This window comes from Coccinella septempunctata, chromosome 9 (genome assembly GCF_907165205.1).
Source record: "Coccinella septempunctata chromosome 9, icCocSept1.1, whole genome shotgun sequence".
NCBI lineage: Eukaryota > Metazoa > Arthropoda > Insecta > Coleoptera > Coccinellidae > Coccinella > Coccinella septempunctata.
The window spans coordinates 15,172,589-15,193,044 of NC_058197.1; the positions used below are offsets into that span (position 1 = coordinate 15,172,589).

The 20,456-nt window shown below is 42.1% G+C and overlaps 1 long non-coding RNA gene across 1 annotated transcript in view; it reads right to left on the minus strand.

The window, feature by feature from the left end:
- Window positions 1-405: 405 nt before the first annotated feature.
- LOC123320769 overlaps window positions 406-20,456 on the minus strand; it is an 80,854-nt gene continuing 60,803 nt past the window's right edge. The window contains exon 4 of the long non-coding RNA XR_006538796.1: window positions 406-456. This is a non-coding gene — a long non-coding RNA (uncharacterized LOC123320769). The remainder of the gene's footprint in view (window positions 457-20,456) is intronic.

Below are 20,456 nucleotides of genomic sequence, written 5' to 3' on the forward strand. Positions count from 1 at the left end.
ACCTGAACACGTCACTCATAGGCCAACCAAAAAATACCCGATTAAATTCGAAAATTAGATGAATTAAAGGAAAAGGTGCAAAAATTCATGGAAGTGAAGGTGTTCAGGTTATTGAGCTGTCTCAACATAGCATCATACTGCCTTTTTATATCTCTTTGTACTTTTATCGATTGCAGTTTCACATCCTGAAGATGGTTTTTTAACGAAACATGTAGATGTGAATGAAAGAAGAACCGTTCAGCCGAAGTTTCGAAGACATTTACCTTTAATTTTAAGTACATATTATACTTCGGTAAAATGGGTTTTAGAGAAATTATGTATATACAGGAAAAAAGAACACACTAATTTTAGGCAAGGAAGCACCTCTGAAATTTTTCGAACTATTAATTTCTACCCTGTATATGAGTCCAAACTTACCATTTTCTCATCAACGGATCCATTAAGGGCAGTCCAGAACTGTAAAAAAAAAACGTTCGTCATAAGCATATTTTTATTCAGAAATAATTCAAGAAATTTTCGTTTTCATGGAATCAATGTAGCGAAAAATGTGAACTTGGTGTATCTGAACAGGCTCAAGGCATGAGTTGGAAGAGCAGATCAGTGGCGGTACTAGGAGTTATTTTAAAGTGGGGACATACATTTATATTTCAAAATCTGTGAATTGTTTGTTTATATGAAACATATGGCGTGATTTTTTGACTCCTACAAATATTTTAACAGTAGATTCTTGAGGTCAAAAGAAAAAATATTTTCCAATACCATTTCTTCCTATTCGTTTCTTTTTTCTTATTTTGATTTAGATATGATTTCCGGATGAGAGAAGGAATACGTCATTACCTTTGAGTCGAGTAATACAATCATGACCCTTTACTTAATTTTCAATAACTCATAAATTCAAAATACCTCCCACTTCACCGGACTTAAATATACACCTATTCGATTTTTAAAAATGAACTATCCTCCGACGAAACCGACCATCATGATACTTTGAGGAGCATTTTGTCTCCCTTGCTCTTCTGCCTACCCCTGAAATGAAGGGAGTTCAATTATTACTCCTTGTTCTGGATGTGTCGCGGGACCTTCTGCAATATTTATGGGTTCAGATTGGATTCAAGTAATGTATGGTGATGGGAAATAATTGGAAAATAGCGAAGCTCCAACGATGGGACGACTTGAAATGTTCCTCAACCCCCCCCCCCTCTTCGATAGGCTGCCCTAACTAGTTCGTACAAGATCAGTCAGTGGCGTAGTAACGCACACGATAATATTTTGACGCAAAAATATCGCAGAATCTATTAAAAATTTTAAGAAATATTCACAAAAACATGACAGAGGCAAGAAGTAGCTTCAAAGTAGTATTATAGATTCTCATTTCTATTTATAATTCTAATTTTCACGTTCTTTAGTCTGTGATTCATTATTTAACAAGAAATGGCCGACTTGAAAATAAATGACTAGATAAACGCAGAAAATAGCGTCTTTCTGAAGCAGCTCATCGATGTTCCGAGAAAGAAATAACAGGACAGACGGTATAATCATTGTCGCTCAACACTTTCCGAAGAATTTCGAAACTATTTTCGAACGGGAATCATCAGAAATCCCACCGAAATATTTATTCTCATGCGAACGCAAGGATATAAACGCGATGACATTAGCGATGACCTTCTCTAAATGAACCGTCCAATTCTTGGGAATATTCTGAGCATTACAGGTTTCCATCATGTTCTTTCAGAATATGTCCGTTGGATTTGCATCGTTGTATACAGAGCGGACTACTTTCAACGCAATAAAGAGATGCCTAATGCGATAATTATAATGCTTGGATAAGTGTAGCTTGTTCGGTTTCAAAAAAAGCAATTGTGTGGGGTAAATATTACATAGGTATCTTTTCTGATAAACCAGACATTTTTTATTACCACACTGTAATGTGAGTAAACCTTAATTTAACTAGATTCTTAAAGAATTTTCAAATAAAGAATTGTACCCCCAACCCAATATCACTCCTGGAACCGCCACTGCAACGAGCCCGATGACATTCGAGATATATATACTGAAAGGGTTGTTACAATAACAAACCCTATATTCTGAGGAAGGAAGATGGGGCATAATACCTCATTTAAAGGCCTTTATATTTTAATGGACGAGTTCAAAGCTGCCAAAAACCTTCCACTTCATTCCAACGCCCTCCCCATTTTCTACTTCTGCGAACGGCTCCGAGGCCCGCACGCCACTGGCACTTTTTCCGTTCACATAGATGCAACGATATCGCGATTTTTGATTAAATTGCTCTCGAATTTACGACCATCATCCGGTTATGACTTGCAGGGAATTTTATTTTCGCGTCTTGGAGCACGACTTCGCGAAAACACGAAGGAGACGTAATAATTGAGTTAGAGAGGGATATTATCGTCCGAATTACAAAGAAAACTGGCGTTTCGGCCTGCTTGTACGCCATAGGAACACGGTCGGAGGACGTCGACGTGGATTCGGAAACATAGAGATAACCAACGGGCGAGTGCTGAGCAAAATATTGACAGAATTATGTCATTGGACATCTAAAACCAGAAACTCAATACATGATGATGAGTTTTTCAACACATTTCGCTACCATAGCAATCTTCAGGACATATTTCGTCTATGTGTGTCAGAAATGCAAACTTGATCAGTCTTTATTTCGTTTTCAATAGAATCCAAGAGTCCTACACCATTAAAAATCGACTTTTCATTATGTTCTGTTGAGTTTCATCCAATTAATGCCAACAGAGTCTTTGGGATCGTTCTGGCTTGTCTATCACATGTCCAAGTGGACAATTCATTGAATGTTAGCCAAAGTGTGATATCAAGTTTAATCTCACGGTACTTTGCCACTGGAACTATTCGACAAAGACCTAAAAGGGATAGACCACATGGCACAATGCCACTTGAAGAACACTTTTTAACCCTTCAGTGCGAAGACTGCTTCCCTTTACTTTCAATTTCCTTAGAATACTCAGAAGACGTCTCCAGCGTCAAGACGATCGTTTTTCAGGATCATAATGCACTGCCACCTAGATCCGACCAGGTGATTGCTGGTGAGATGCTATAGAAGACCAAGGTTTGGCATCTCTACCATTACTTCCAAGATCCCTTGATCTAGATCGAAACAAGCACGCTTGGGACCAACAACAAGACGCCCTAGAAGCCCTCAGGTTATATCGTCGGAGATCTTTTGGCACAACTCTGGAAACATGTTGGATTTTCTCAAAAACTTGGTGAAAATCATGCCAATAGGTCAATTGAACTATGAAATTCCTAAATTTTGACATGTTTTGTTGTTCGTCTATACCTACAAGAAAAAGTATCACAAAAAACTGGCAGAGAATTACCCTGGAGGAATTTTTCGACACTGAAAAGATTCTTTGTCAACTTTAACACAGCAAGATCTAAGATCTTTGCAAAAATATGCTAGAACTCCTCACTTGATGTCTAACAGGACACTGTCGTCTCAGGAAGCACCTGATTAGAATGAGTCCAGCAGAAACTGACCGGTGCAGATTCTTTGAGGAGGAAAATGAAATTCCGGATCAACTGGTGGCAGAATGCTTCGTCATTGATAGCCAAGGCAAAAGTGGTTTGGAGGGGAAACTTGTAAGAGCGAGGAGCCATCGTAGATACTGGAATAAGGCGAGCTGTAGACGACAAAGAGGAGAAAGCAGCTGGGGGTCATAATAGATGTTGAGATCGCAGTATAACTCCCTCAAAAATCTACATCTGCCATGAATTTAGATACTTAACGAACGGAAATTTCAGATAAAACTTGAATTTGAAACTCTTCTCCACTAGGAGAACTGCTGAAATGCACAAAACATACTGTAAACAAGTAGAAACATTACTGGGTTAAGAACAATGCACCTAGGAAATCTTACACCGAATATTCCTATGGTGGGAGTAGTCGTATAGCCTCCTTTCAGCCAGGAGAGGAATGAAATTGGTCCTAATGTCCTAAAATGAGTTCCTTGAGGAACTCCGCTTGTAACGGAAATCCAGCTGGAAAGAGTCCTACCAATCGAAGAGAGAAGACCTCCTCGAAGTCAAACCTCGACCAGTGTGGCGAGAAGACTTCTATGTCTGCTATGCTCATGAGTAGAGCCTCCATCGCCAGACCTGTTACTGATTACTGATTGCTGGGTGTGTTGGACGGATAAACCCAAACCTGCCACTGCGACCAAGCTGTCTATTGTAGCACACAGGCAAGCTCATAGAGCTAGATCTCTCCCTCCAGTCCCATCCTGCCCAAAAAGGAGATGATGTCGGAGGGGGAGTGATTCTTGAGTTCCTCTAGGATCATCTTCGGAGAGCCAAAAACTCCATGTCCAACCCTGTCTGCCGCCGGGCAGTCACAGAGGATATGCTCAATTGTTTCGTCCTCCTCTAAGCAGAGTCTGCAGAGCGGGTCATTGACGATGCTAAGCTTTTTAAGGTGGGCTCTGAGTCTGCAGTGTCCTGTGAAAACCGCCATTATAGATCTCAGATTTGTTCTAGAAAATCCTAGCCAACGACTGGTGTATGGGCTGGGAGGCACTGAAATAGCCCTATGCGAGTGACGCAGTCCAGGACTGTTGCGCCAGTGCTCCAGGACCTTCTGCCTTATCCAGCTGTTGTGTTGGTCCCTGATTAAGGAATTGAAATTGGGTTCTGGGCCAATAATCGTTGATGTTGCGCCTTCTCTGGCTAGAGCATCCGATGCATCGTTGCCACTGAAGCCAGAGTGTCCAGGTACCCAAATCAGTTGCAGTCCCAATTTGGAAAGTTTAGATCTGCATTCAAATACCTGTTAAGATCGTCTTCAACTGCGTCGTTTCGCGAAACGGATCGTCACCCCCGCAGAAATCGCGCAAATCTCACGAACAAACACCGGCAATTTTCCTAGACAATGAAAAGACGCATCCGCGGCCCGCCATAAATCGCGACCGACCCCCCTAAGAAACCGCCCTTGTCGCGCGCGGTGTACGGATAAATTTATAAACACACACACACAGAGCAGTACACATCTACACGAAAATAAAAATAACACATAATTTATTTAGGTTTTCGCCAGTCTCGCTTGGGGCGACGAGAGGCGGGACGAATTTAAGAAAAGCCATCATCTTAAGTAGAGATATATTTCATATCACGGCATTAAGGGCCGGGAGGGAGGAGGCGAGGACGCGACGCTTCCCAGCCGGAGAAATATGGCACGTCCGCCACGGTAATACGGGAATAACTCTAACGGATATTTAACACTTGTTAAAACCCAATGACAGACGAAAAATACGATGACGCTCTACCTATACCTCGGTGGGGGCGGCCAAAGGGTGGCGTTTTTCCCGCTTCCGCGAGTGCTGTTGGGGTTTTGATAATGGCAAGGGCGAGATCGTCTTCCGTCGTGGTGATGATGGTGCTATTGAGCTTGCTGATGTGCTACTTTTCGAGGAAAATTCGGCTATTTGGCGAGGTTCCTCTGAACATTAATGTGTGGTGGCATGATACGTTTATCCACCCTGAGCAAAACTTTCGACACTATAAGGAACGGAGAGCCTCATGAGTCTCTTGTTCTACACTCAAAACAGACATATAGATGAGTAGAGGCTAGACTAGCAACATAAACGCTGATAATGTACTGTTGAGTGGGCATTCGAGGACTTTCAAGATAGTCCCTTGTCCACCAAGGGAACACTTTGTCAAACCCTACAGCGTAATTCCCTGATAGAGATATGAGGTCTTCACCAAACAGGCTTTTTGTACCTGAAGATCCCACTTGGTCGACCGAAAGCTTCGTGATGTCCTCAGGGACTTGGGTATTATCGAACCTCGTTTGAACCGGTCCATCTCCCCTAGGGAACGACTACTCCAGAGCGCAGGCTGAGCTGTATGCTGATTCTGTCTGCAAGCAAAGTTTATTCCGGTTAACACATCTATATATGCTGTAACAGGCAGGGAACCCTGAAATCCCTTCATGTGGGAAAGGTTAGCTTCTTCTGCGAGAGCTAGGCCCCCGGGACATTGTGAAACTTCCTCAGAAGGTGGAAACGACAAGGTAGACATTCCGGCTGAAAGAAGAGCCCACACAGCTTTTGCTGGTCCGAAACCATCGCTGCTCATCTGTCAGAAACTTCTTCATTAGATTGCTGGACAAAATGAAGCAGGGAAAGTGGTTTCAGGCAGACGAGGCTCATCTTTGGTTAACCATCCTGTAAACTTGAGGTCAAGAAACTCCTGAACGTTGAGAGGAAGCAGTTGACTCTGGTGTTTGGTGCTTTTACTGGCCACCTGTTCAATAAACATTCGAAGAGTTATTCTTGTGAGGCTGAGGCAGGAACACTGATGAAACTGTTCAATTGATATTCTGTTCACCTGTAGTAATCTCACAGAGTTGGAGACAACTCTATCAGGAAACCTAACACATACTTTTCTTATGGTGAGAGAGATACCTATCAGTCAACTCGTGGCATTATTCTCCAAGTTTCTCCAACTGCATGCGGAAGAACAAGGTCTCACTTTATCCGGGAAGAGGCAGAGGAAGCAGAAGAAGAAGACGAACGAACACGCTTGAAGATTCAGTTCTGAGCCAGTCAAAAAAGCTCCTTTTCGTTCATCACTCAAACCTGTCTAGTGACTAGCGGAGTATTTAAAATTATAACTGCTATCTTCCCCACCTATTCCTCCATAACCAAGCACATCTCCTCAGCGAATCTCAGTGGAGACGAAACTATCGAGAAAATAATCATCGAGAAACCAAGTTAAGAGAAAGACTGGAACAGTGTATCCTCCAACCAAACGAAAAGTGTACCACTAAGTGATACACAGATGGTTCAAAATCTGGAGCTGGAATGCTCGGGTTCAGCACGAAATGTTTAATAATCCTCCATATAGGTTAGTATCTTTCCTTTAGACATGACGATTTTGAATGGTGACGTGATTAAGCATTCCTCACCCTACTGCTTGGCAAAAAATGCATCCAAGACGTAGTTTTTCCATCTAATGATGATTTGCTTCATCTGTTGTCTCCATATAGGGGAGACTAGGGAGCATTGATACATGGGGAGGCTTGATACAGGCTTATATCCGCGGTATGTAGCCGTTTTCAAAAGAGATATACTGGTGAACACTATTCTCTGGCAGAAGGCACTACGTGACCTTAACCTATAAGGCTAACAGTAGTTTGTTCGTGAAATATTCAACAAAGAGTGTTTCGAGGTGAGAAATTGTAAGTATTTACTCACGTTACCTAAGGGTTTTAATGATCATGCATTAATTTTTCGGCATAAACAAACATCTGACTGAGAAATATGCATAAAAATACTTAATTTACTGTTTCATTAGGTTGCCAAAATGTATGGGTATAAAATGAAAACATAAATTACTTTAAAACTTGCTTTCAGGGAGGTTTGAGACATTTAGGGTGGGGAGGCCTGATACATGTATCATCTTTAAAAAATATTCCGGAGCTGGTTGGACAGGCCTACATAAAGGCGTTTTTACCAACCAACCTACCTTCTGAACATGTTTCTGCACCTACGGGACCAAAGCAAACCAGTATCATTGCTGACCTACCTACTGATCTACTAATTCTGGATCAGGCGTCAGGTGTGCTCGCAATGGTGCCACGAAGAATGTGACCGTGTTAGAAATGGCACAAAAATGTTTATATATGACATTTGCAAGTGATAACAATGGGGCTTATATTTTCAGTTTATGTGTCTCATGCCTTCCAGTACACCGTATCAATCCTCCCATATGTGGGGAGGCTTGAGACAGTTTGAATGTTTTTGTGTTCAACGTTTTGTACAGAATATGATGTTTATGTTTTGAGAATTCTATATTTATTTCGTTGAACGATTAATCGAAGAATTATATAATGTTATGAAAATCCTGTTTCTTCATATAATTCATTTAACAAAAGTAAATATTCCAAAAACGTATCAACCCTCCCCAGTCTCCCCTACGCCAAAATTGGGTCATTATCAGGGTTGTTCAGCTCCAGAGTTCTAAAGAACTATAGTAGGTATCTGAGATGGCTTTAAGGAGGTTAACTCTTCGCTCCTACAGAGCAAACAATGGCGAGGCATTCTGTCACCAGGTGATCTGGAGTTAAATCCTTCTCCACACAGAATCTGCACACGTCAGTTTTTGTTAAACCCAACTAGGTGCTTTCTGAGGCGACAAGGGTAATCTAGTAAGGAGACATGAATCCAGAAACTTCTCAGATCTCACATTCCCAAGGAATTTTTCGAAATATTCCATCTTCTGAAGATTCCCCCAGAGTAATTATCTTCCGGTACATTTTCCTATACCACAGGCCAACTCTAACAACCACTTGTCACGAGTTATTGAAGACAACTGCTTGAAGAGGAGCGAACGAGCATTATCATTGCTAGTGACACCGACAACATTACCTCGATCCTACCAGAAATATCCTGACAACGAATAGAGAAGCGAGCACGAGAACAGACTTACATGACGACCTATCGATCAACTTCCAACGCGATTTTTTCTCCGACCGGCGCGGCCGCCGCAGGCCGGATAATAATATAAATTGGCGACAGGCAGAGCACGTGAATCGAACCGTCAACGGAACGAAATAGCACCGGGCGAACAAATGAGCGCGCACACCGAACCGAAGATAGAATAGTAGAATGCACACGCCATTTGTACCTGCGATCAATCTTCGAACTTAATTAAGTGTGATGCACTTATGAGAGGTTATTATTCCGAAAATGTCGGACGGCAGGCCCGAACCCGGCCGGGAGCGTTGATTAGTTTCGGTCGTCGGACGAGAGAGGCGGTCTGCTGGCCGGTACGTGACGTGACGGTAGGTCCACGTACACGTCCGTTTGCGGAGATGTGGCTTCTTTTCGTTCACCGAGAAAAGAGAGGATGATCTAGTTGGGCAGTTGTTGTATTAGATGCCCCAAAGATTGAACTGCATTTTTTGCAGGTGTAGGTATCACCTGTGCAGAGGATAACCTTTCGTCAACTAGTTAGTGTCGTTGAGATTGCGTTGCACTGCTACCTTACAATCTATTGTGTCCCTATCTGAACTATTTTCGCCCCCATATCGTCCAGTTTCAACGATCTCCAGTCATTCCATCACCAGGTGCTCCTGAGATACCATCTCCTCCCTACAGCATGTGCACTCTTCAGTTTCTGCAAGACCCATTCACATTAGATGCTTCCTGAGGCGACAATGAAGGTTAGGAGGTGAAGCATATTTTTACTCAGATCCAGAGACTTTTAAGATCTCGCAGATTCTATCAGAATGTTTCTCTTTCTTCATTCTCCTATACCACAGAAGGGATGCGAGGAGTTTGTGGAAAGAGTGTTGAGCTTCTCATTATCCACGATTCTCGAAAAAGGATGAGATGAGAAAGACATCAGCTAACCATACTGAGCGTTCAGGACCATATATATCCAAACATAACAGCATAGCTTACGAAGTCCACAGTCGCCAACCACCAGGCAAACCACAAGAAGGTAGAATCAAAGGAAATGAGGTGGCCAATAGCATGGAACCATGAGGAACACTTTTCTCATCGATTGGATCAGCGGCAACTGGAGAGGAAACTCTTTTTGGATTTTCTTCTACTTTACTACACTTTTATTATTTTTATTTGAACCATGGTCGTTGTGGTTCGGTTAGCCTTTCGGGAACTACGACCATGTTGATCTTTTGCTCTCTACCCTACTCATTCATAAGAACCCAAGGAGGTCGTCAATGGTGTTGATGAAACCGACCACATCCTTAGGGACCTTGGCCGTTACCTCGTGTGTATCCAGTGCTGGTTTTCCCATATGAATGTTTCTTAGGCCAGCCAGCTCTGAACACTTGTTCAGCTGTTTCTGCTTCTGATCCACAGAGCCTACAAATCTCATCTACGGACTTTCCCATACGGTACAATTAATATTTGAACTGACAGTGCCCTATCAGCAGTCCCACCATCATCCAAAGCTCAGCTCGTGACAGCTTCAACAGATTTCGGGTAAAGGTCGGTGAAATCATCACGAATTTCTTTGAGTAAGCCCAGGAAAGTTCCTCCAGAAGGTTATTCTGTTGTTCAACTCCCATTGTTGGACCGCTGCCATATATTGGTATTTTCCAAGCTCACAGGAAGTCTCTGGTCCAGCAGGTGTTTATCTTGATGTTCTTTTTGCAAGTTAATCGGCTTTTTCATTTCCTTCAACACCACAATGCCCTGGTACCCATGGTAGAGTCACCTTGTTGTCTTTGGCCAGTTGCTTTATGGTATTACGTCACTCCGATATCAACAGAGACCCCTGGTAGTGTGATTGCAGATGCCTCAGCGTAATTTGGCTGTCCGTGGTGTTATAAATATGCTCTCCCTTGAGGTTCATTTTAAGACACTCCTGAGCGTAAACGTAAACAGCCAATGTCTTGGTCTGGAACATAGAGGCTTCACTTCCCAGGAATTTAGAGATCTTCAGTTTAGGTCCATATACGCCAATGCTAGTACGCCTTTCTGATTTTGATCCATCAGTAAACCACGTGGATGGGCGATTTACGAAACTTATCGCAGGAGGACGGTCAGCTATGACGGTTTCAAAGGGCGTTTTCAAATAGAAGATGATTGGCATAACATCCGATTGTTTTGCCAAGGGGTTTGAGGCCAGTTGAAGCCAGTTTCCAGGTAGTAGATTCCCGTTAAGGAAAAGTTAGATGCACTATGAATTAGCTACAAATTGATGGAATGGTGCCAGTGGTTCTTAGATCTCCATAGAACGATAGATCAGTTAGCTCGCTCTTTCCACACTCTTCTACCTCAAAATCACGCTCCCTGAATGTGTCAACAGCGACTTGACAGCCGAGGCCGATACGTCCCTGATCGCCAGCAATGTCGACTGCGACTGAAGGGAGTTTAGGTGCGAATGAAATATTGTCACCTGTGCACGAAGATGACTATTAATAGCGAGACGCTTTGATTAGATCGTTCGCGATTGGATGAGGCGTACGCTGCGGATCGGGTTATATATTGCTAGAAGATGATGCACGGTTCGACAGGTGCACCATCAATCCCGAGGAACAAGTAAGACTCTTCGGTCAACCAGGAGGTCGTCGGATCGAAACATGGAAATGGGATAGCTGGAAATAGCTACGGTTGTACTGGAACAGGAAATTGGAGTTCTTTCCTCGAAGATAAGGGCTATCCTGAACGTTGCAAAGATTCCATTATGCCGATAAAGTTTTTTTAAGTGAAAAAAAATGTTGTCGTCACTGCTTCATCAAGAAGTTTATTTACAATTGAAGTATTAGAAGTGCAAAAAACCTTCCAACTTCTCTGCCTTTTGTGTTCAAATTGCCAGTTTTTTTTTTGCTGGACGTGAAATTGACTACTTTCCAACTGCTCGTCGAGTGTTTTGAAAATGTATGTAGAGCTTCTGGGTTAGAATAATAGGATTAAAAAAAAAAACTCCACAAGATAGTCTAAACTCGCGGAAATCAAAAAAACTGACCCATTTTCTTGGATTCTCCCTCTTCTTCTCGTGTTCGTTCCTTGTGGACCCAATATAGGTTGAATTTCGAACGAAGATTGTTCAGTTGCATAGACGAGTACCCTTTCAGAAAGAAGTTGCGACGTTGCCATATCACCGAAAATGTCCGAGTTTCGACGAATCTTTTCGAATCTATGAAACGAGAGCCATACGTTCCGTTGGAAACCTTCCAAATCGCCCCCGATCGGTTCGGCGTTATCTGCGTTGATCCGTTACGCCGTTCCGACGTTAACTTCGATCCATTTTCGATTTCTTCACCGTTCCGTCAGATTCGATTAGGGACAGACCGACGTGCCACTTAATACGTTTAATTGACTGGCCGGGAATAGATTTTGTTTGAGATTCCACGGCGTCGTTGCTAGGAAAGAGCCTCGGAAGAGTTGCGAAACGCGTATAGACGACGGTTTCGCTCTAGGCCGTCTTGGACGGCGGAGAAACGGTAACGATTAAACGACGATTTTATTTTTTTTAATGGGTCGGTTGACGGATTGTTATCGATAGGCGTAAATTTCGGTCTGGTTGTAAATTTTCCGATGGGGATTCGTTTGATCTTACTATTGTTTTTGCTTCTTCTCTCGATGAAAAGACGAGGAATTTTGGTACACCCTGTATACAACAAAGCGAGTTTAACCTAGATGGAACTTATTTTAAGGATCTCAGTAGCCTATTTTCTAAAATATAAAAACTCCTTTCAATGCCTATTTCATTGGATCTAAGTCCTTGGCATTTTTTTTGTGAAAAACTGTTAATATCTCCGAAAGTATCGGGGACAGAGATAAAGAAGTTCTAGACAAAAATATTCAGATAAATATAGAGAACCGAAAAAAGTTATCATAACAAAGGCGTGCCATTTGAAATAACGAAGTTTGAAATTTTTTTTCGAATAAGAGGCAACTTCGCAACATAGAAAATATTTTATTCAGATAGACCAAAAGCGTAAATTTTCCGAACAATCCTATGATTCCCTTTATAACATACGTGTCTCTTATCACTCTTCCAATAAGAAAATACTCAAAAACGCCACTGAAGTGGAGGACTGAACCCACATATGAAAAAATATAAATTTTTTTTTCGATATCACTGAAATTTCTCGAAACAGAAGAACCAATTCAAAGATCCGAAAAATGAGTTTTCACTTAGTGGGTGCGCCCACCAAAGTAGCGTAGCAATGACATGGCACACACAAGACAAAGGCATCGCTTTTGTCATGTATATGCCATGTCAGTTTTAGGCTACTTAGGTGGGCGCTCTCCCTTATAAACTGAAGAAAAAAGAAGATTGAGGAATGGGTTTTTGGCCATTACCAATTTTTTGAAAATCGAGCTTACAGACCTGCCACTCAATCTCATCGAATTTTGCCCACCCTGTATAGCAACACTGAAAATTCGATTCGAGTGCAAATATACCAGTAATCATCGAAACTCTCGGCAGAAATTTGTTCGAAAATCGAAAAAGCATCGAAAAATTACAGCGCAAAAACCGATAAATTCAAGCAGCGACCGACAAATATCAAAAACAAACGAGAAAACGACGTTATTCTAGTTTCCCCCCGTGTAGCGGCGGTAAAAACGATCCCCTCGCGGTAATTAAGAAACGTATTTAAAAAATGGGCAGATACGGCGAAACTTCCAGCCATATATATCCCTTATACTTTATAGGAAATTGCCTTATGTTCCGTTTCAACCGTGGAGGTTTTTTTTTCTGTGCACGGCGCGGAAGGACGATCTCCGTTCTACCCAGACGTCGGTGGCTGGTCGATCGGGAGGAAAAAGAGACGGGGTTAGGGCGGACGTGATGGAGATCGCCCGAATATTGGAGGAAAACCGCCATTTTTGCAGGGCTGGATTTGGAGTTATCGGTAATGGGGAATTCTCCTCAAATAAATATTCTTCAAATATGAGGTTTCAAGATTTAAATCGCTTCGTTTCTAGTTTACGATTTGGCAACAGCGCCTACTAAAAAATAAAAAGGACAATGGCTTCTTTATAAAATAACAGCTGTTGATGTACAGCCATCATAAGGCGCGTACTCACTGGCGAGCCTCAACATCAACCTGCCATAAAAGTCCCATAAAATTTTACGACCTTCCTCGTTCGTCGCAGTCTTCATAGACAGCCATGTCTATCTCATCAAGATAGTGTATTTGTTGTCCTTTATTATCAACGCATATTTCATTCGATGTTGCCAACTTGTGCAATAGAAACGAAAAGCTTTAAATTTCATATACCCCTTTTTATTTTTTATCTTCAAGTACTTCACAATTTTTGTCAGGAGTATTCCCTATTGGAGAGTTCGATGCAAACTTCTGATCAGGATGAGAAGTTGTGGTAGCCAATATCAGATTCCCAAAGTTGCGATGATTGTTTCGGAGCTGAACTTTATACAAGGTGTTGAAGAATATTTGCCAATAAATTCGTGAGATTTTCCAGCTCAGTTGCCTCCAAACGACCAAAGATCTCACGCTCAAGCACCTGAACCTCCAAGTTATCTGATTTTTGTTTAATCAACACAATAGAAAGTATTTTCTATAGCTATAACTAGTAAATTTGTTGCCAGAGTTGTGGCAAGAGATCTCGAAGTTATCCTGTGAGAATCAAAGGTTTTTTGGTATTGCTCCCCAGAGCGCTCTATTAGATCTAAATAGGGGAATCTTGGAGGTTATCCTAGATATGGAACCCCCGGTTTTCTCACCAATCATTGTGATAGATTTCATTGTTCTCCTGGAGGAGTGAATTTGCCATCGTTTCCCGACAGTCCACCCCTGCGAGCTTGGCTCCTTTCTGATAATCCATACTTATTACTTGTTCTTATTCTTTTCCTCCCGTTCATCCGATGATGAACGGTAATTGGGTGGAGGTAAACGACAGATAGTCCGCCGGTTGTTTTCTGCTCGAATTTTTGATAACTTCCCTGTTTTTCCGTCGTACCCGACCTAATTTGCTGGTTTAATGGAAGAAAAACACGAGCGGCAACCTCGGAAGCGATGTTCGAAAATTCCGTCTAGATGGGGGGAAACGGACGGCTTGGAGACGCAGAAAAAATTACGAGCGATATGCCAGAAGCCTGCGTTTCGATCTCACGGGCCGATAAAGAACATAAAATGTCGAAAAAAAACTTTAAACAAACCTACATGGAAAAACCTACATCACCTCATACTGTCCTCGATCTCCCGAAAAATTCCACCGTATCATTAGTGGAAAACGAAGGAACCGACTTTCCAATACATAATCTTCATTCTAAATCGGTTCATTCCCATTAGGTGACACGTTCGCATCTATTTCTAGATACATGACAAACACCTCGATCTCATCGATACACATATTCTCACAATATCGCATCTATTTCTGTATCGCATGGTCACAAAACAAGACGTATCCGAGACAGGATGAAAGTTATACCTACTGCAGAAGATGTGCGGGAGTGTTCTGGAATCCAGGTCTGGACTCTGGACCTCGAAGTAGCTACACTTCAGTTCAGTTTCGTTCAGGATATCGACGAAATCGCAGTTCTGTGAATTCGCAGGTCATTATACGAACAACGGTGTTCTCTTATTCTCAGATATGCTATAAAAAACAGAAAGAAATGCTCCACTTCCTCTTCACCGAAAAAAAAAATACGTTGGCTACCTGACAAAGTGGTTTGACAACCTGCTAAAGTCGTCTACTAGACAAAAGTCGTTTACTCGGCAAAAATTGTTGGGCTACCTTGCAAAGGTAGCAGTAAAAACATCTGGCTAAGATGTAGTTAACTCGACAGAACTCGTTTATCCGACAAAAGTCGTAAGGCTACTTGACAAAATCGATAAAAAGCGTTAACTACCCAAAAGTCGTTCACTCCCCGAAATTAATTGACTCGATAAAAGTCGTTGGACTACCTGATGTGTCGTCCAATCGACCAAAGTGGCTTGGCTACGAAAAAAAGTCGTTTACTCAACGTTCGTCTGACAAAGTTGCTTTACTCGTCAAAAGTCGTTGGTCTACCCAACAACGTTGTTTGTTCAACAATTTTCATTAGACAGCCTATCGAAAACGTTCAATAGATGAGACGTTCTGCTACCTGCGGTAGTCGTTTTTTCGAAAAAAGTCACTCATCGAATAGTTGTTGATTCGGCAATAGTTTGGTAGCCTGTCGAAGTCGTTAACTCGACAGAAGTCTTTGAGACTTGTCAAAGTCGTTAACTCGTCAGAAGTCGTTATTTTCTGGACCAAAGACGTTCACCTGGCAGGTTTCGTTTACTTGACAAAAGTCGTTGGACCACTTGACAACGTCGTCAACTCGACGCAACTCTTCTGAACACCTGACAGTTATCCGTCGGAAAACATTTTCTGCTCGACAAAAGTTGTTCACCGGACAAATTTTCTTCGTCTACGTGACAGAGTTGTTTTCTTGACATAATCGTAGAGTCAATTGTCAAAGTTTTTTACTCATCGAAAGCCGTTTGGTTACCTAACAGAGTCAATTCTCGACAAAAGTCGTTGGGCTACTCGACAACGACAGGCGTCGTTTGAATTACTCAACGTTCGTCTGACAAAGTTGCTTTACTCGTCAAAAGTCGTCGGTCTACCTAACAACGTCGTTTGTTAATGAACAAGGCGGCCTATCCAAAACGTTCAATAGATGCGACGTTCTCCTACCTGCGGTAGTGGTTTATTCGAAAAAATCAATTTAATAGTTGTTGTGTCGACAATGGTTTGGTCGCCTATCAAAGTCGTTAACTCGACAGAAGTCTTTGGGATTTGTCGAAGTCTTTGACTCGTCGGAAGTCGTTATTTTCTATGCCAAAGTCGTTCATCTCGCAGAATTCGCTCACTTGACAAAAGTTGTTGGACCTCTTGACAATGTCGTCTACTCGACAATACTCTTTTGAACACCTGACAGTTTCCTTACGGAAAAAATTTTCTGCTAGACAAAAATTGTTCACCGAACAATATTTCTTCGTCTACGTGACAGAGTCGTTCCCTTTACAAAGTCGTAGAGCCAACTGTCAAAGTTGTTTACTCGTTGAAAGTCGTTTCGCTACCTCACAGAGTCAATTGTAAAAAAGTCGTTGACCTGACAAAAATCGTTTACTCGACAAAAGTCGTTGGCTACTTGACAACGACAGGAGTCGTTTGAATACCCGACTCTCGTGCACCCAGACGAAAAGCCGTCAAAAACGCAAATACGTTCAGCCAGACCTGCGGTCTGACGGGACGTACCTACGTCCAGATTCCGGCGATGTGCGGGTGCATCGCGACGTCTTCGGGACGACGTCTTCGTCGTCCGAACACGCCTGAAACGTGTGACTGTTCCGAGCTAATCGAGCGCACCTCCTCCGACGGGCCGGGGTCGCGTTTGCCAACTTGGCTCCGAGATAGCGTTTGTCCGTTTTTTCTTTGTTTTCGTTGTCGCTCCCGTTCCTGTTAATGATTTGGCTCTACCAGCTAATTTATAGGTGTATTAATTCCATTAATTTATGCGTCAAACGGAATTTGTTCGGTCGTCGGTACGAGGCTATTCTCGATGGATGAGGGGGGGTGTGGGAGGGGGAGACGCGAGGCCTGCGGGAGATTAGCGGATTTTATCGGGTGGAGACGCGTTCTATTCTCGATCTAGTGCGTGCGAATCGGAATTAGATGAACCTGGGTCGAGACGTGTTCCTTCAAAGAAGTTGGTACAGGGAAGACGCGCTGCCTGAGGGACTTTTACTCGAAAGAAGCCTTTTGGGTACCTGTGAAAGTCGTTTTCTAGTCAAAAGTCCTATCTGACAGAATTCTTTCACTCGTCAGAGATCGTTGGTCTACCTAAGAAAGTCGTTGTGCTATACAAGTCGTTCGGCTACCTTTCGAAGACGTTCACTAATCAAAAGTCGTTTGGGAAGCAGTCAAAGTCGTTTACTAATCAAAAGTCGTTTGGGTGCCTGTCAAAGTCGTTTACTCTAGTAAAGTCGTTTGGCTCAATGAGAGTCATCTATCGAATAAAGTAATTATCTCGACAAAAGTCGTTTACCTGACAAAATTCCTTTACTCGTCCGAGGTCGTTGGTCTACCTAAGAAAGTTGTTATGCTATACAAGTCGTTCAGCTACCTTTCGCAGACGTTTATTAATCAAAAGTCGTTTGGGTAACAGTCAAAGTCGTTTACTAATCAAAAGTCGTTCGGGTACCTGTCAAAGTCGTTTACCCTACAAAAGTCGTTTGGCTTAATGAGAGTCATCTATCGAACGAAGTAATTATCTCGGCAAAAGTTGTTTACCCGACAAAATTCCTTCACTCGTCAGAGGTCGTTGATCTACCTAAGAAAGTCGTTATGCTATACAAGTCGTTCAGCTACCTTTCGAAGACGTTTATTAATCAAAAGTCGTTTGGGTAACAGTCAAAGTCGTTGACTATTCAAAAGTCGTTTGGGTATCTGTCAAAGTCGTTTACCCAACAAAGGTCGTTTGGCTTAATGAGAGTCATCTATCGAACGAAGTAATTATCTCGGCAAAAGTCGTTTACCCGACAAAATTCCTTGACTCGTCAGAGGTCGTTGGTCTACCTAAGAAAGTCGTTATGCTATACAAGTCGTTCAGCTACCTTTCGAAGACGTTTATTAATCAAAAGTCGTTTGGGTAACAGTCAAAGTCGTTTACTAATCAAAAGTCGTTTGGGTACCTGTCAAAGTCGTTTACCCTACAAAAGTCGTTTGGCTTAATGAGAGTCATCTATCGAACGAAGTAATTATCTCGGCAAAAGTCGTTTACCCGACAAAATTCCTTGACTCGTCAGAGGTCGTTGGTCTACCTAAGAAAGTCGTTATGCTATACAAGTCGTTCAGCTACCTTTCGAAGACGTTTATTAATCAAAAGTCGTTTGGGTAACAGTCAAAGTCGTTGACTATTCAAAAGTCGTTTGGGTATCTGTCAAAGTCGTTTACCCAACAAAGGTCGTTTGGCTTAATGAGAGTCATCTATCGAACGAAGTAATTATCTCGGCAAAAGTCGTTTACCCGACAAAATTCCTTCACTCGTCAGAGGTCGTTGGTCTACCTAAGAAAGTCGTTGTTCTATACAAGTCGTTCGGCTACCTGTCGAAGACGTTTACAAATTAAAAGTCGTTTGGGTGACAGTCAAAGTCGTTTACTAATCAAAAGTCGTTTGAGTACCTGTCAATGTCGTTTACTCTACAAAAGTCGTTTAGCTTAATGAGAGTCATCTATCGACTAAAGTAATTATCTCGACAAAAGTCGTTGGTCTACCTAAGAAAGTCGTTTTATCCCTCAGATCAAAATCATAGTCACTGATTGCTACTCAAATAATTTCAACTGAGTCTTGAAAAATTCGTAATATCAGTGAAGTCATCTAAGCCACATCAGAATTGCATGTAGAATCCAAAAATGCGATAATTTATTGAGCGTGTCATTCGAACAAAACAGCTGTTTCTCATTTCAGACTTTGTAACGTAAACGAGATGATAAATTCTACCCGGTTCTTGTGGCACAAAAAATTATGATCAAAGGGTGAAGAAATCTCCGATCGTTAAATATGCCCACCTCGTGTACATCATCCAGCGCATTTGCCGACGAATCGAACAGTGTTTACGCTTCCGTTAACAAAATTGATACCGAAAATACCATCTTCACAATTTACGACGGCCGAACGTCAACTTTTGAGTACTCGACCGAAGACAGAAAATAGTCGTTAAACGCGCTCAACGTATTCCGGTCGTGTAGACGTAGAGTGTGACCCGATTTGAATGTTTATAACCACGTTGACGAAGATTCGAATTTTCGAAAAATACCCGCTGAAAGTGCCATCAATTTTACTGAAAATAGTCCATATACGATTAAGGGTTCTTATGACAGCTAAAGGTGCAAAATGTTGGGAGCTTGGAAGGTCGAACGAAGTCCTTTTCACGATCACTGACCGGCTATGTTTTTTCACGAAGGATGAAATTGTGCTCAGTTCACACATTGACACATAAGCTACATAAAAAGGAATGTCTACGGATTTACTAGTAACGAACTATTTGGATAACTGAACATAAATGTTGTCAGCTAGGTATACTCTAATTTGGAGCCATCCTCAGGCCCTAAAAAAAGCTCCAAAACAGAATCAAAAGCCAGGAAGAATCAACATAGAGGATATCGAAGTGTAATTTCCCTTCTTTGCACTTGAATAACCAGATTACTTTCCTATGAAGGCATAACTCCAACTCACCTTACAAAAAAATCGAAATAAATTATCAGTCAATATTTGCTTGGGGCAAATTGTGGATTTCAAAGGGCATTGGGTTGCACTGAGACCTTTATATCTATAAAGGTGCTGTATTACTCTCTACGTCTTCTATGCCCTAGTTTTTATGGACTCCAGTACCTGCGATGGCTCAGGAGGTTACCACCTTTCACCTGCAAGTTCCTCGTATTGAGGATTTCTGTCAACTCATTCTGTCACCAGTTGATCTAGAGTTTCATCCTCCTCCCCACAAAATCTGCACTGAGTTTCAGCTAGACCCTGAGGCGACAATACCTTGTGAAGAATCCAGTAATCTCAGCAAATTCTGGCTGAGACCAGGATACTTCTTAAGGAACCTTTTTCAATAATTCAAATGACTCTCGACATCCTTTATATCTTCAAGAACAGAACCATCCAACCCATTTCGAAATATCCGAAAACAAGGACCAAAACCTCCCCGAATTCAACGACCTTGAACTTGAAAACAAAAACGAGAGAAACGACTTGACTGGTCGCGGAGAAAGAAGACGTCATCAATCCCCGTTCCGCGAACTCCGTCGATCATTTCCAAATACACCTCGACTTCCGTACGTTTTGGCAAGAGCAACCCAGAAAAATCGCCTGGCAGACGTTCAACGCAGGTAAATCAGCATGGTTGTACGGGAAAACGAATATCGTTCCCGCTTTGTAATTTATGAAAATGGCCGCTCGCTAGATGGATGGCTACTTCGCATCGC